The sequence below is a fragment of the Taudactylus pleione genome, unplaced genomic scaffold (genome assembly GCF_031769625.1).
Source record: "Taudactylus pleione unplaced genomic scaffold, aTauple2 ptg000726l, whole genome shotgun sequence".
Lineage (NCBI taxonomy): Eukaryota > Metazoa > Chordata > Amphibia > Anura > Myobatrachidae > Taudactylus > Taudactylus pleione.
The window spans coordinates 4,767,894-4,782,978 of NW_028285128.1; the positions used below are offsets into that span (position 1 = coordinate 4,767,894).

Below are 15,085 nucleotides of genomic sequence, written 5' to 3' on the forward strand. Positions count from 1 at the left end.
AGTACAGGTTGAGTCTCCCATATCCAAATATTCCGAAAATACAGAATAATTTTAGCATGACTGAGATAGTGACACCTTTGCTTTTTGATGGTTCAATGTACACAAACTTTGTTTAAGGCACAACATTATAAAAATAAAGTATAAAATGACCTATAGGCTCTGTGTATAAGGTGTATATGAAACATAAATGAATTTCATGTATGTACACAAACATTGTTTGAGCCACAAAATTATTGAAAATATTGTACAGAATCACCTGCAGGCTGTGTGTATAAGGTGTATATAACACATATATGCACTCTGTGTTTAGATTTGGGCCCTATTCCTAAGATATTTCAACATGGTATACAAATATTCCAAAATACGGAATATTCCAATATCCAAAATACCCCTGGTCCCAAGCATTTTGGATATGGGAGACTCAACCTGTAATCAGTCAGTTCCTCGCTGACATTTTGGGTTAACCATTAGAGGTTTGCAGTTATAATTTAGGATGGTTGAGAAATGTATATATTTGGAGATCCAAATATTTATGGATCTTACTATGTTTATTACAAAACATGTAGATCCATTTTTTTAAATGCATGCAGCGTAAAAAATATATTCAAGACTCTATACCAGACTGTATTAGTTTGGTCCAAATGGTTTACTTATATCTAAAGTATATTTGTCCAAGAGGATTTTACTCAAATGATCTGGTGTAAGACATGGGATTACATTTCCTAAGGGTCGATTTTCTGTTCCATTCTATTTTATGGTGATTTTGAGGTGAATTAGTAGCGATTTTGACAATCCGGTATTTACTAAAGGCAAAACCGACTAAACAACCCCAGAAATTTGACTTCACACACAAATAAAACATCAAATAGGCCAGCGGTACTTCCCCATAACTGTCAATACAAAATGCTTATTTACTAACAGTCCATTTGAAAATAGACCAAAAATTAACCCAAAATCATCATTTTCAATAAAACGATCAGAAACCGTTCTATTTGATTTTAAATCTCAATATGATGGAAAAAGACATGGGAGAGAAGCATGTGGGACACTTTGGCTGTATAAATCAGGCATTTAAAGGCATAATTACATTTTTAAAATTGTGGATCTGCAAATTAGCACTGTGATGTAGGCGTTTGTGGGTAATACAGTGCATGTGATATGTTTTGGCCAATAGGAATGCTCTTGCATAATTTTGTGTCCATTTTGGTTCGATTTTGGGTTCTATTGAGGGTCAATAGAATACATTTAGAACTGTAAATTGAACTTCAAATATTAACCGATGCACCATCAAAATCAAAAAGGAACCCAAAATAGACTGTTAGTAGATGATCTATTTTGAATATAAACACTGGACGATTTTGTGGGGATGTTGGTTCTATTTTGGTTGATTTTATAATCGAACAGATCATGAAGATTTGAGAGTTGGCCCCATTGGTTAATGGATAAGGATTTGGATTTTCACATTCCTCTCTGGGGCAGACACTGGTTTACAGAGGTAATTTCAATGTGGTTTACATTCCATCTACCCCACAGTAACTGCTCTACCTAAAGTCACTTAAATCCTCACTGATAAATCCATTTGCTCTGCTCATACTCCTTAACATATCTGCTGCCTTGGATACTGTGGACCACCCTCTCATCCTTCATGCCTTATACACTTTCTGTGTCCGCGACTCGGTCCTATCACAATTGACCTCCTAGCTCTTGAACTGCTCCATCTCTATCTTTCCTCTGATTTCAACTCCTCCTCTATCAGTGTTCCCTAAGGGTCTGTTCTTGGTACCTGTCTCTTCTCCCTTTACTTAGAGATCTCATAAACCCCTTTGGCACTTGATAACACCTTCATGCAGATGAAACCCAAATGTACTGGAATAAACCAGACAGGAGCTGCGGGCGAGAACAAACAATTTAATTCCCCCCAGTATGTGCAGCAAACCAAACGCATTGTACACATGGTGCTGTTCCTGTGGGGCACAAAAAACAAAACAAAGGAATACTGGGGCAAATATAATCTTCTCAAACAAAACAAAGTTGCCAATAGTACACTGGCAGCACAAAGAGCTTAGAGGCACAAATCAGTCCTCTAAATGATTTCGATTGTGAATGTGTTTGAGGAACACAGACTTGTACAAATATGTATTTCTCATGGAGTATATCTTACTCATGCTATCAATCCAGGTTCTAAGACAGCAGTGAGGCAGAATGTCCCAACAGATGAGACCGACTTTTACAACCCACTGTGGAATTACATGGTGATGTTTGGTAACAAGTGATCAAATTTACTGATGATGTTATGGGATTTTTACATCTTTTGGACACCAAAGTTTGCTTGCTTGACATAAGCAAACAATGTTGAGTCTTCATTTCTGGCATTTCCCTGTGCCGACTGTCAGCTGTGCTTCCAACATGCACGCAGTGGCTTATACTAATAAACAAAGCCTTACCTTATATAAAACATGATTTATATGTGGGGCTACCAGGATACATTTTCAAAGTTGTGGCTGTATCTACTCCCTATTAGTCTTCACAGAAGATTGAGTGACATAGTGGATTAAGGGCCTGATTCACTACCGATCGCAACTGCGAATACACACGCAATCTGACGATTGTGGCTTTCTGCGCATCAGTATGCATCGCAGTGCGCGAAGACTCCACTGACATCAGGATTGCGATCGCAGTGACTATGCAGACCCATCACAGAGTGATCACCCGTTTGGGGGTGGTCGGCGAAATACAGGCGTGCCAGTGCATTTGAACGCCGTTACAGGGTCGTGCGTAACTTAGCCACTGCAATGGCATATGCAGCTTGGGCTTTCACTGCGTGCAATGAGGTTAGCAATTCCTGAGTAAGGTCTGACCTTGTGCAAGTGTGCGTGAGGCTGCGAAGGTACTCGATGTTACCGATGGTTTTGCAGTCTTGCTAAATATTACAGATGTGTAGGAAGGTAAAGTGGGCGTCCTTATGTTAGGCTGCGTATGGCATTGTGATTGCAATCATTAGCATATCTTCGCAGTGAGACTGCGTGTGTAATAGCTATTGTAATAGCGATCCTTACTGAATCAGGCCCTAAGTACTTCGGATTTAATCGGACAGGGAATCCAGTCAGAGTGTTGACAGGTTCTGACTTAAACATGGATGTTAGGTCGACAAGCTATATGTCGGCATTCAAACATGTCAACATGGTTAAAATGTCAGCATGTTCATAATGTCGTCGATTAAAATGTCGACATACAGGGATTTTTTACTTATCGTTAGGCTAAAATAAAGTTAAAAAAAATAAATAAATTTTTTTGAATGTCAACATAGTGTGTTGACCTAAAGCCCATGTATAAATTCTGACTGTTGACATTTTCACATACAACATCCATCGGATAGTGAGAGACTGCTTTTAGACTTAACCGGTGTCTATATATGATCGTTCCAAGGCCACTTGGTTTTATGTTAGTCTGTAGTTTCTCCTATGGCATTATGTACTGATATATCTGTACTAAATATGTTCCAATCTGTATTTTTGGACTGGTTTCTCTACACATAAAAAGGTGTCAATAAAACTTGTTGAAATTACAAAAAAACAAAAACACACATACAAAGAATGGATCCGAAACTGGTTAAACCAGACCATGGCTGGCTACATGCAGCAAAATAGAGAAGTAGATTTCAAGTCTCCACTTGCTCACGGAAAGTCAAGCAAAGAGGAAAGCGCGCAGGAAGTCTGGGACGCTTTAATTTCAAAGATTTAGAAACAGACCGTCTTGAACACATTACTGTCCTTATTACACCTTATTAGCACGTGACTGAAGACCAGTAAACTAAAGCGGCCAACATGTGAATTATTCACGTGCCAATTTATGCAAGTCCTCCTGCCATGGCATCCATAATATATGGCAAAGTTGCTTTAAATAAGGTTTTTGCACCCATAGCAATCCGTATATTCAATGACATTTGATACACATCTGCAGCGATCTCTATCTTTTGGTAAGATCAGTGACAGCATGCTTCTGTGATTTTAGTCATCTAATAAAAATATTTGGAACTTCTGCAATTTGCATCTGTGCATTTTAAAGGACAGTGAGAGCTGGAGGGGGCAGGGGTTTGAACGAATATTTCTTAAGTGTGGGCCTGGCCAGAAAAAGGAAGTATTTCTGGAATCAAGCCTTAAGGCTCAGCAGGTTTCTGATGTTGTATAGGAAGAGTTAAATGTGAGTCACTTGTGTTATTAGGACAGGCTTTACCTACCTAAGGAAGCAAATATATTTTGTGTCACTGTGTAAACAGGTGGCATGTGACCGTCACACAAACGATACTTTATTACAAATGCGAATAGCCTAACATTGCGCATATTTTTCCACTGCTATGTAAAACACAGAAACACACGCACAAAAGAAAACAAAGCAAAAGGACACCCAGACTCAGAAGTACAAAGCAGCAGCCTGTGAGGCCCCGATTAGACCTACATGTACACCATTCCCCTATCCCTCTTATCCTGCAGATATAAAAGCATTGTATTCCACCCCGATACTGGCCCTCTGATGTAGGCCAGTGGGGGGAAACATAAACAGCTCCCAGACCAATTATTCCGAAGCCCCATCCTTTTATCTGGAGTGCTGGAAAGAATTCACTCGCACGCTGTACATCTATTCTAAATCATATACTTTGTTCCTATTTAAACAGACAATTAGAATCCTCTCGTAAACCATCAAGACAAAATCTGATCTTGTACTGCTTGTAGGGATGCCATAAGGGGAATTATAGTGAGTAATTACAACATTAGTCCTATACTGTGTATATAAAAAAAAAAAAAGTTTTGCTTAGAAAATATCCCATGATTGAGACAATTAGTTGAAATTGTCAATATTAATAAGTATGTATAGAAAATGATAAATTTACATGTTCCACAGAGGCAAAGTGGAAACATTTTAATTAAGAAATTGTTTCATTGACATTGCTTCAGTCAATGTGACTAGACATTTTCAGATTCAGTAGTACATTACTATGCACACACAGCAGCATTACAGAGGAATACCGTGATGGCATCAGCAGCTCTGTTATTATATGCAGAATAGACAAGTGCATTCAAATACTGTGATGTTAGTTACACTTTGATCTAGATACAGCAACGTGAAAAGAAGGAACACTATGAGACATTATTCTATACACAAACGCTTTCTAATTTCATGGATGTAGTAAAAAGATATTACTGCCGGATCAGCCATTATGGGGCCTATTCCTTATTTGTGATTTTTCCATGCAAATCATGGATCCAACCCGCAGCACTTAACCCCTTTGTCACCAATACCCTTGGCAGTGTTACTGCGCATACTCAATTATTATTATTTATTAACAGTTTCTTATATAGCGCAGCAAATTCTGTTGCGCTTTACTATTTGAATCAACATTATACTGGGTTGTAAAAGACATACATACATACATACATACATACATACATAAGGGTAAGAGGGCCCTGCTCACAAGCTTACAATCTATAGGGCAATTATTCCTCCGTCACTGGCAGAGAAGCAGGAGGCGGATCAGGGCAAAGGAGGCAATATGGATCTCCTTCCTCTTAGGAAGGAGCGGGGCTCATCAGGTTGGCACCATCGGAATATGGTATTATTTTCTGTAGTAAAGCAACGAGTAGTCATACCCATACTAGTGTAGAGGGTAGAGATGAGCGGTTCGGTTTTACTCAGATCTCAAAAACAGTGTCATATTGGCTATTCGGCTCTCACGTGTTTTGGATAGCCAATAAGATAAATCCAAACTAATCTGATCTTGTGCTAATTTAGCAAAAAGAACCAAGTCAAAACCAAACTGCTCAGCTCTAGTATAGCAATATGTGGTACATCGGTCAGTGCATGCAGAACATATCCATGATAGCTCCTGCAATACAACTTTATTGAATGCGTTGCTGCCTTAAAATGAGGAAAACATGCATAAGCTACTGAATGTTTAAGGGACCAATTTGCTTTGATGAATAGGCCCCCTCAGAATCAGACAAGCATGAAAGTTATAAATGACAGAATTATTGTTTTTGGTGGTAGAGGGACAGTCACATTTTAGTCCCAAACAGATATGGCCTAACTGGAAAGGGTGTGGTTTCTGTAAATGTTAGTGAATGGGCGTTGGTGGGCAACCAGTTTTTGGGGGGTGCATTTTCCACAAATTGAAGATGTTCTGCAAGATCACCTAACAGCCAGAGTTCAGTTTATACCCAACACATGGATCACTAAAATTGGACAACTCCAATCAGTTATTGACGAGATTGGTATGATTTACCGCCGGCCGCACGTTATGGACTACTCACATAAACAACTGGGATATGGCAGATCATCTTTTTCCCCAGGCAGAAGAATAAAACATGATGGTATTGCTGGGGAAATCCCACACATACAGCAGGTTTGAGGAAATTTGACATAATTGCAAAGGTGGAATTCTCAAATTATTACACTTTTCTTTTTTTTTTACACAAGTTTTCGTAGACTCCTCATTACCATGTATGTTTTAATCTATCCAAAATATACTAAAATAATGCAAGTCGGCCATGATTGGACATAAATAAAAATGTAGCAGTTAAAATGATTGCTTCTAATCAAATATACATGTGAATGTGATCTTCAGGTAAACAGGCATATTATCGATCATAAAACCGCATTACTACTTAGATGCTACATTATAGTCACCTGCTCCCAGCCCTGCCCAGAACCACAGGGGCTACATCACATAGCCTTTATTCCAGTTCTTATCACAGATCACTACGAAAACTGAGACTTTGTAATGCTGTGAATGGTGTGTGTGTGTGTTAGAGGCCCATGCAGACAATTCCCATTTCTGCTGATGGTGGGGTTAGGGACTTGGGGAAATTCAATAAAAACCTTGATTCACCGATCCTGACCAAAAATTTATCGGGATTGGCGAGTCTGGGAATTTAACATGCTATTTTTCCCTGTTCTGCAGCCAGATCGACGATCATCAATGGCCGCCGATTGCCAAATCGGATGAGCAGGAAATCGGGGCCGTAGATGTACGACCTGCTTTAGTGGTAAGACAATCACAAGCAGACATTGCACTTTCTGATTGGTCTTCATAAGTGCATTGTCCGCAGCCATTTTAACATTGCAAGTGTTGCCAGTTTTAAATGACAAATGGAAAAGACCCTGGTGCTACGGGAAGGGGAAGGAGCAGGTGAGTAAAAATTAGTGATTAACGATAATGACACATTAAAGGCTGGCAGCAATATAGTCATATTCTACTGCATGACAATCTATGAACTGACATACTGTACATACATATAGGTGAACAATGTAGAAAACAACGTTTAATTATATGACCTAGGTTGGTGCAGCGGTTACCATTCATACCTCACAGCTCTGAGGTCTTGGGTTAGCTTCCCACCAAAACCCTAACAGTGTGGAGTCTGTATGTTCTCCCTGCACTCGTGTGTTTCTTCCAGCTTCCTTCCACAATCCAAAATATAAAAGGGACCCATTTGCTTGATGAATAAAAAATGAGCTTACAAGAAAAAAATAACCCGTGTGAGCATATAGACAGTAAGCACCACTGGGGCAGGGACTGAGGAATCGGTATGAAATACCACTGGCTGCATGGCCGGCGGTTCGAATCCCGGCAGCGCCTGGCCGACAAGATCAGAGTTCCCGGCAGCAGAAGCCCGACAGCGCTGGAAATCCTGATAGTCGCTAAGGTAAGATAAACTAACCTAACTTAAACCCCTAACCCTAACCCTCCTTAGGGGTGCCTAACCCTAACCTTCCACCCAAGTGCTTAAACATTACCCCCCACTAAGTGCCTAACCGTAACCCCCCCCTTCCCCGCTGCCTAAACCTGTCCCCCCGGGGGGTGCCTAACCCTCCCTCCCCCTAGCTTAACCCTAACCCTCCCGGTGGGGGTGCCTAACCCTAAGTCCCCCCCCGGGTGCCCTAAACCTAACCCTCCCCCCCCGCGGCTGTCCGCGCAAAGGGATGCCGGGCGCCTGTCTCCCGGCGTCGGGAAAATGTCAAGCGTCTACATCTAGACGCCTGGCATTTCACCCTCGCTGGGATATGACAGTCGGGAAGCCGGCTGTCGGTATTAAGGCAGCCGGTTTCCCGACTGTATACCGGGACTGACGTGAATGGCCAAATATTCTCTGTAAAGCGCTCCGTAATATGTGCACTATATAAATAACTTAATAATAGTCTAATGATGCATTTTAGTCAGCTTTAGACAGGCTCATTGATTGCAACTCACAGTAGCTATAGATTTTACAGTAACTACAAGTTTTACAGTAGCTACGGATTTTAGAAGCCGACATGCACTATTTAACAATTCAGCATTTGGCAAAGCACTTGAATCCAACAGAAGGATAATGCTGCCATTTAGTAAGGACAGCAAAATGCAATATGTGGCACACCCATTGCTTACACACAGTGGAAGTAGGCATTAATATTAAGCCCACCTATCACTAATAAATATTGATACCACGGAGCCCTAAGTATCAGTGAAAGTGATTTCACTAGTTTGTAGAGAAGTGATAGATGGCTGCTTCCCCTGAAGACACTGGATGATATACAGATGTGGTGTCCTCACTCATCTTTGCTGCAGTCTCGCCAAACAGCCCCTCTCAGCGCACCTGGTCCTGTGAGACTCTACTAACGCCTAGTGTCATTATCGCTTCTTTTTTGTGACTAGGAGGCTCCAGGTATCTGCTTATTTAATATGTGTCACTAGTTTATCTTTATGTGACTGAGTCTCTGAATCAGCATATGAAGTGCTACGATGCAACAGCCGCAGCTTTTTTGCACGCCAAGATCCCTGTACAAACTCAGTCGCACACAGATACACAAGTGTCGCATATCAAATTAATCAGCACAGTCCCTGGTGCGTCCTGGTCGCATTACATTATAGACGTCCATTGCCAGCAGTGTAGCACGGGACCCGGCAGCTCACTCACGCCAGGCATATTGCACTACATGGCATATTGAGGCTAGATGTAGGAGGACACGTCTGTAGTGTAATATTATTACATTGTTACACATTGTCAGAATTATGGAAATTACATTTTAAACCTTCTATATCCTCATCTTTTCCACATATGGCTACATAATTTGACATGAACTACGGTACACCTTCAAGAGGTCTCTATTTCATCCGCACATTCCCCATTTGTCGGATTTCAAAGGGGCAGGGCCTATTGGTCTGAAAGTGGATCTGATTGGTCAGAATGGGAGTAGGAGTGGTGGAGGTTTGTGTGAATTGGGACGTGGATTATTTTGTCTAAATTTTGCCAGAATAAATTGTTGTAAGGAATAACATGGTTTCTTTTTGTTTTCTTTTAAGAATGACAATTCTTTTGACCAGGAAACTATCATTTCAGTTGTCTATGAAAGTAAATGTGGGAAGCGAATCGGATGTGTGGAATTACATTGTTGTGGCAATGCTGCAGGTTCTGGGCCAGAAAATGAGCCAGTGTCCATCTGAGACTGCCCTAATGGTTTTTATTCTTTAAAAACACAACTAATGACAATTTCCAAATAGATCAAGAGGGATTTTCCTAATGTATGTGAATATATAACTTATGTACATCTTTGAGAAAGCACCTATTTTTTGGATATAGACTTAAGGGGCCTATCCATTACCCGACTTTGTAAACAATCTGACCAAAACCAGGAGGTTTTGGTCGCATTGTTCACAAAGTCGGGTAATGGATAGCCGGCAAGAACCAGCGATGCGCGTGCACGCTGGGTCCTTGCCATCCCCAACTGTTTACTGAACATGCCAGTCAACCTGATGACACTCGTCAGGATCAGCATGTTCAAAGATAGGAGGTCGAGCTCCTTCACTGAATGACATTCAGTGAAGGCCGTTCAGTGCGGGCACCGCACCTCGGTGACATGAAGGTCTGAACGCTAGACGTTCAGGTCGCCTAAAAGATAGGCACCTTTAAACTCAAGATTTACTGCGAAAATTGGAATTGATAAATGGGTAATATAAAGTGCACCGATTCTACAATTGCAATATTTAGTGATTATGATCCCCCTCAAAATGGTCGGCAGTATGCTGTATACACAAAGAAAATTACCTTACACCTGACACACCTCTGTGATTGCTTATTTTTGTCTAAAAACACAGATAATGTAAGTAAAAACCGCTTTAATATGCAACTCTGCAAACAGGACAGTTAATTATTGATCAAAGTCAGTAATCTGGAACAAGGGACAAACTTTCCCAAAGTGTGGTGGCATGCTAAAAGCAACTTCTCATTCCTTTCACCAGCAAAATAATCTATTTTGACATTGAAAGCTCACTCACAACAATTCACCCTTTATTACTATACATGGTAGTAAATGAATATTAGGCTTAGATCTAGCTGAACATGCAATATTTCAGAAAACAATGGAGTGGCATCACAGTCTTCAAGTTACTAAATCTTTAGGAACTAGATTATCCAGTACTGTAAATCGATAATTATCCATCATGCTTACAAGCACAAACTGTAGGTACCAGGAAGTAATATGCTACATAGTACAGACCAGGGTTTCTGAAGTGTTGCAATCAGAGGCACCACATACCACCAGGGTTTGCTAGGTGTATGTAGTGCAAGTCTGCAACCCTTTTCTACCACTATGAATGTGGAAACGAGCAGTTACTAGATGTGGCAAGGCCAGAGATGTGGCTGCAACACCTGTCTTCACTTACTCAATGTGACCAACTGCAGAAGTATTACACAGATAAGAAGAATGCATATACAGCAGACATGTTGGAAGTCAGTAATGCTTTGCGAAACTGTGATTGTTGATCTAAGTGCTAGCTGAGCAACACAGCATTGCACGTGCATGTTTAATGTATAATCAAAACAAATCCAACCAAGTACAGTTATATGAGCATCAGTTGGCAGGAATTGCAGCCAGTATAGTTAGAATATAGAAATGCCATACAGCAAGCTGAAGCAGTTGCATGGAGAGAATAATTCTGGAGGATACGGTTGTTGAACCACATGTAATTTGCAGTAATATACTCTAATCCTTCCCTGCAGACAAAATGAGAGTACAGATTTATAGCTGTTAACATAATTAATTTTTCTCTGTCCAATCTGTGCTAAGAATACTCTTTTGACATTAAAAAAAATATATATAAACAACCAAATAAGGTTATTGTTTATTGCGAACTCCATGTAACTAATATGCCTATTACAGTTCTCATCATCATCCCCTGCCTGTTTCTTTAGGTAGAACAACTTAAGTTCAAAAGTTGGAGATTCTGTTGGGCGAGTGCAGAGTAGATTCATCTTTACTATATGGGGACGGATGACAAAAAAATGAGACGACACTAAATGAAAGCAGAAAGCGATATTTCCGCTTAGCATATTTATTGCCCAAAGCACAAGACATAAGGAGTGCAGAACTAAAATCCTGATCAGATGTAATGCACTTTGGCAGTCATCAGATTCTGCATTCCGGTAGTCACCATTGTCCATGGGCGTCACTACTATAGGTGCAAGGGGCAAAACCAAACCGCTCATCTCTACTAATAAGACCATTCATAAAAACATATATTACTGTTGCAGGATTTAACAGTCAAACATAGCTTAAAAAGAACCATAAATAAATGTCCACAAACTCCAGCTCTACGCTCGTCATAATGGCGTAACTAATTTACCTTTGCTGGTTATCCAAAACAAGTACGCATAATCCAGGAGTTGTTTAAAACAATGAAAACATTGTTTTGAATGAAAAACGCACAAAATAGGGTACACAACAAAGAACAGTGAAGCCTTTATACAAACTAGTCAGAAGCACACAACACAGGTCAATACATGTTGTACATTTCATATAACTGCACTGTACTAACTTTAGGATGACCCTGTGATCGCAACATAGAAGGACATGGAAAAATAACAGCAACAATGTTTCAAGTACACTAGTTTTATTCATACCTCTGACACCTAAAGTGGTATTGGCTTGAGCAAGGGGATAATGCAGCAGATATAAAGATTAAAGGCTCAACAAAACTATTCGCTGTTGATGTACATTTCAGCCATTAACAAATGCCTGAAAAAGCACATTAAAAATAGAATGAACTATCTCATGTGCTTGTTCCCGCCATTCTATTATTTCAATGTTGTGTTTAAACTTCTTGAATCACAGTCCATGTTTTTTTTCATTCATGTTTATGAATTTTCTCTATGCATTTAATGATTATTATATGATTATTATACTGTAAAATGCTGCAAGCACAAAAAGTAAACAGAAACTAGCCCTTCCTTGAAAGCTTAAAAGTTAACATAGTAGCAGGTTTCTAGATTCTGCTTTGAGGATGTGAACTTTGAATGTAAATGTGGGAACTTGAGATTGGTTACAAAGTTTTCACACTCAATCATCTATCAAATTGTAATTCTTAAAGACAACTCTAAACTGACATACAGTAGCAGCTATTTGGGGTATATTTACTAAAGTGCAGGTTTTTAGAAGTGGCGTTGTTGCCCACAGCAACCAATCAGATTTGACTTTATTGTCTATTATCTATTTATCTAGCACCTTCTAGAAGATAATAGCTAGAATCTGATTGGTTGCTATGGGCACCACTTCTAAAAACCCGCACTTTAGTAAATATACCCCTTAGACTTTTAAAGGGTTCAGTTGTATTTGAATACACATACCATGAATTTCTGTTGCATCTCAGTAGACTATGGCCCAAACTGACTTTTATACATGCGATTTGGAAACATTCTCACAATGTAGTGATATAAAATCTGAACCCCTACCTAGCATACACTTGCTTCAGGCTTGGTTTACTGTACATGATTTATTGTGTAAAAGAAAATGTGTCTGTATATATAGTTTCTGCAGAAAGAAGCCAGATACAGGAAGGTAAGTTTCTTGGATTGAATATACAAGCTATTTAAATGTCACAGGTATTGTTCTTTAGACTGCTAGCTCTGTGTCTTTATGATACACTGCACAGTATACTACTGCTCGTCATCTGTCATATGGCTGCCCTCCTTCAACTCTCCATCCACCTTCTAACTGCCCCCTTCCACTCGCCACCCACCCTCTGACTGTCCCCCTTTAACTTGCCACCCACCCTCTGACTGTCCCCCTTCCGCTCACCACCCACCCTCTGACTGTCCCCCTTCCACTCACCACCCACCCTCTGACTGTCCCCCTTCCACTCACCACCCACCCTCTGACTGCCCCATTTCACTCACCACCCACCCTCTGACTGCCCCTTTCCACTCACAACCCACCCTCTGTATGCCCCCTCCTACCATTCACCACCCACCCTCTGTAGGCACCCTCCTTCCACTCGCCACCTACCCTCTGCCTACTCTATTTACACATGCCACCCAAACTCTGCCTGCCCTCTTTCCACATGACACCGAGCCTCTGCTTGTCATTCTTCCACAAGTCACCTACCACCCACACCCACCAACCCCTAGCCTCTATCCACTGACCACCCACCTTATCCATTCCCTTTTTCCACTCTCCAAAACAATCTCTGTGCCTTTCTTATATTTTCCACCCACTGTCTAAATGCCATTCTTCAACTTGCCACCCACCCTCTGTCTGCCCTCCTTTTACTCACCACTTCTTCCAACAATGGACATCCACCACCATCCCCTAGACTTCTTGCACCCAACTCCACACACTGCATGCCCTCCTTCTGCTCACTACACACCTTCTCTGTGCCCTCCTGCCATTCACAACTTACCCTCTCCTAAGCTACATGGACACTCACCATCCCCTAGCCACCTATCCTGTCTCTGTCCTCCTTCTACTCGCATCCTATGGTCCCTATAATTCTTCCACTTACTACCCACCATCTGTATGACCATGTCCTTCTACTTACCACCCATCCTCTCTGTGCCCTTCTTCTGCTTGCCACATAATACCTATCTCTCTACTTGTCCCCATCTCTCTTCTACTCAGCACCAACCATTTACATTCTGACGGCTCTCCTTCCACTCTCAGAGATTCTTCCACTTGTTACTTCTCTTGTCCTTCTTCTACTACCTTCTCCCTCTACTACCTACCTACTCTCTCCTTCTACCACCGACTTAGGGGTCTATTTATTAAGCCTTGGATGGAGATAAAGTGAATGGATATAAAGTACCAGACAATCAGCTCCTAACTGCCATGTCACAGGTTGTGTTTGAAAAATGACAGGAGCTGGTTGGCTGATACTATCTACGTCCAAGGCTTAGTAAACAGACCCCTTACTCTCTCTTTCCTTCTTATACTTGGCACCTACCCTTTCTCTTTATTACAATGCTTGTACATAGCAGCTACCCTCTTTCTCTACTGCCACCCTTTTCTGTCTCACCCAGCACTGCCACCCTTCTCTGCCTCACCCAGCACTGCCACCCTTCTCTGTCTCACTGTATAAATGGGGCATTATTGTTTTCAGCCTCCCGCAGCTTGTCTCCCAGGCTGCTGTATTACTCGCCTCCACTCACAGCGCAACCACCTCACACTCCACTCCTCCCAACTTTCCACAACTTCATCCCTGCTTACCTGTGGGGCTGGGCGGGGGCTCCCGAGCGGCGGGGTACGGTCCTTGGCGTAGTATCCCGGTTTAGCTCTGCTTCCTTATTCCGCTCTTCTATGTGAGTGTAAGCGATGATCTGTCCGGGCTCACCCTCCCCGTCCGCACGGCAACACCCTCCTCCTCCGAGTCCTCCTCCTGCCGGGCCCCTCCCCCGGGCCCGTCTCCTCTCTTCCCGGTCACTCACACCCCCCGCCTTCCTCACTCCCTCCCTGTCACCGATCTTTTCGCCTGTTCCCTTAGCTGTCAATAGTAAACCTTAGTGACCTAGTGACCTTAGCTGCAGGGTGACACTGATAGGTTTTACCCGTGTTCTATTTCCTTATATGCTCCCTCCTAGCAGACGCCTCAGGACTCTTCCTCCATTATACTACACTGAGCAAGTAATAAGCTGGCTCCATTCATCTAGGGAACTAGATTTTCCACTTGTAATAAGACGCTGTGTTCCTGCTCCTGCCACTCTTGTCTCTAGTCACAATCTCTATATACTGTAACCTGAAGCTATGGAGTTAGTAAGAAGTGCATGTAGTATTTTACACCTATTAT

At 41.5% G+C, this 15,085-nt stretch overlaps 1 protein-coding gene across 2 annotated transcripts in view; it reads right to left on the reverse strand.

Moving 5' to 3' along the window:
* The window catches only part of PRKCD (protein kinase C delta), an 89,255-nt gene extending 74,534 nt beyond the window's left edge, over positions 1-14,721 (reverse strand). Inside the window, exon 1 of one of the 2 annotated variants that reach the window (XM_088456916.1) lies at positions 14,509-14,721. The gene's annotated coding sequence lies outside the window, so the exon portion shown is untranslated. The remainder of the gene's footprint in view (positions 1-14,508) is intronic. The other variant, XM_088456917.1, reaches the window with a different exon arrangement.
* Between the last annotated feature and the right edge of the window lie 364 nt (positions 14,722-15,085).